Source organism: Chinchilla lanigera, unplaced genomic scaffold, assembly GCF_000276665.1.
Source record: "Chinchilla lanigera isolate Chin_1 unplaced genomic scaffold, ChiLan1.0 scaffold00017, whole genome shotgun sequence".
Classification (NCBI taxonomy): Eukaryota; Metazoa; Chordata; class Mammalia; order Rodentia; family Chinchillidae; genus Chinchilla; species Chinchilla lanigera.
This window is the reverse complement of record NW_004955418.1, coordinates 2,143,169-2,145,918: the sequence shown is the minus strand read 5'-3', so window position 1 is coordinate 2,145,918 and position 2,750 is coordinate 2,143,169.

Below are 2,750 nucleotides of genomic sequence, written 5' to 3'. Positions count from 1 at the left end.
CTGCACTTGAACTTGCAATCCACCTACCTCTGCCTCTCAGAATGCAGGCATTCCAGGCATGCACCACCTTGCCCAGCTAAAACAGTATTTTGTTTTTTAGCAACACTTTCAATTTATTAACATTTTTGAAATGGTCAAATTTTTAAAGCTTCAGTATTAATACTTAATTTGAAAGTCTGTGCTCAGAGAAACCAAACACTGTATTCAGTACAGGAGGAGTTGAACAGCTTATCTAAAAAACCACTTGTTCTTCAATTAGCTTTCATCTCTCTCTGCTTTTAATTTGTCTGCACTGCTGTTCTTCACTTCAATTAAAAAAAAAAATGACAGAGTCAGGTAAGAATAATCACCTATCTCTCATTCTAAGAGCAACTGTCCTCTTGTCATTAATCCTCTCCTCCCCCACCCATGTCAAGTAGAGAGTCTGGGAGAATTGGATCCCCCAAGTCCACTCAGGAGGCCTCTAGGTGCAACCTCGCTTTGGTACCTGAGGCTGACACCCGCCACCTTGGTCCTCCTCTCCTACCTCCCCCAGCTCCTTCAACCCCCAGCTCTGACTAACACCAGAAGAGCCCTACTAATGTGCCTGGTTGACTCCAGCCGCGAGTGCCTAAAACAGTATTTTCTCTTTTTCTTTGCCTTTTTGAGACAGGGTCTCACTATGCAGTTCAGGCTGACCTTGAGCTCACTTTGTAGCCCAGGCTGACCTTGAACTAAAAAAAAAAACGATCCTCCTGCCTCATCCTCCCCAGTGCTGGGATTACAGGTGTGTAAAACAGTATTTTCTCAAAGTTGTAATTATGACCAACATTTAAAAACTAAAAGATTTAAACTGGGTGTGGTGGTACACACCTGCTATCCCAGCAAGCAGGATGCTGAGCAGGAGGATCACTGCAAGTTCAAGGCCAGCCTAGGCTACATGGTGAGCTCAAGGCCAGCCTAGACAAGCCCCTGTCTCAAAAAACAAAAAAAACAAAAACCCAAACAGACAGACTACAAAATCTGACTTAAAACGGAATTTCCTCTACCCATGGTGGCACACACCTATAATCCTAGCACTCGGGATGCTGAGCCAGGAGGATTGATGTGAGTTTGAGGTCAGCCTGGGCTGCTACACAGGAACACTGTCTCAAACACACACACACACACACACACACACACACACACACACACACACACACACACACACACACACACACTCGGGATGCTGAGCCAGGAGTATTGATGTGAGTTTGAGGTCAGCCTGGGCTGCTACACAGGAACACTGTCTCAAACACACACACACACACACACACACACACACACACACACACACACACACACACACACACACCCCAAACCAAAAAACCAACAAACTACGGCTTTCCAATTTTTCTTGAAACGTGGCACCCACAGGCCCACATCCTCACAGTGCTCACAGTGGGACACCTGGAACTGAGCTTGCTCCGCCCGCCCCCTTCTGGTAAGTCCCACTCTTTCCACCTTGTCCTTTCCCTCTTCTCCCCTCACCTCCGCGTCCTGGTTTAGGCTGCCCCTGACTACTGCTTTCTGCGACCAGATCTCCTCCTCCGCTTATCAGAGGAGGAGCGGCTGGAAGGGTGTTAGGTTCAGCGTGCTCATTTGTCTGGGATTTGCAACGGGGCTACTCAAGCAGAAAGCTGTGCTGACAGGTATTGGTGAGGAAAACGGAAAACACACCTGTCTGCGCGCCCAAATGAGTCCGGCGAGCAGGTGCCGAGTGTGTACCCCGTCCTGACATGCAGCCGCGCACTAGTGTCAGTGTGTGACGTCACAAGCAGATTGGACAGACCAGTCCTTTCCCTTCTTCCCTCCCTATCTGTCCCTCAGTTGCAGTCGTCTTTGTTTTTTGTTTGTTCCTTTTTTCCTTGAGACCGGGTCTCGTTATGCTGTTCATACCGGCCTTGAGCTCACTATGTAGACCAGGCTGGCCTCCAACTTCCCGCGATCCTCCTGCCTCGGCCTCCCTCCTGAGGACTGGGATTACTGGTGGCATCCACTCACCTGGCTCCGGAACTGTGTTTCTGTGGTGCAGTCTCGTGAAAGGAAGTGTGTTTGTGTGGTAACGTGTGGTCCTTGCCTTGCCATGCACTCCGGCTCCAGAAAGCCACACTGTGATTCTATGTACCTGTCCCGCTGCCCAGAGCCATGGGCATTTTCAGGGCTGGTGCTCTCGGGTTGTCCCTCCTCAGGGGATGGCTCTGGATCTAACACCAGGCTCGCACTACTCACTCCCCGAACACCCCTGCGGGCCGGCCGGCTGCAGGCGCGGCGTGCACTGTCCGGCGGCTGACGGAGAGGCCCCTGCCCAGCAGGGAGTTTCTCTCCGCCACTTGCGCTTGGCGAGTTCCGGGCGGTTAGCGTCCTGGCGGTGACAGGCAGTGCTGACAACTTTCTTCTCTTTGTTTGTCTTCATCCGCACCTCTCCCGGAGTCCTTTCCAGGGCACCGGGAAGTTGCGGGGAGGAACCGAGGCTGTGCGCAGCGCGCGGCAGCCCGCTTCCCTGGGCAGCGGCCGGGCTGCGGAATGCTCCGGGACCTCGCGGACGCCGCAAGGAGGGGACGCGAGGCCCGGGGAGCGCAGACCCACGGTGCCCAGGCGGTGCTGGCACTCGAGGGGCAGCAGCTCCGACCCAGACCCGCACGGCACGCAGCCCCTGCCCGGCACCCCAGGCTTGCGCGGCTAGGTCCCGGGCGGGTGGGGCGGACGTCCCCACTCGGGACCGTGCCCGG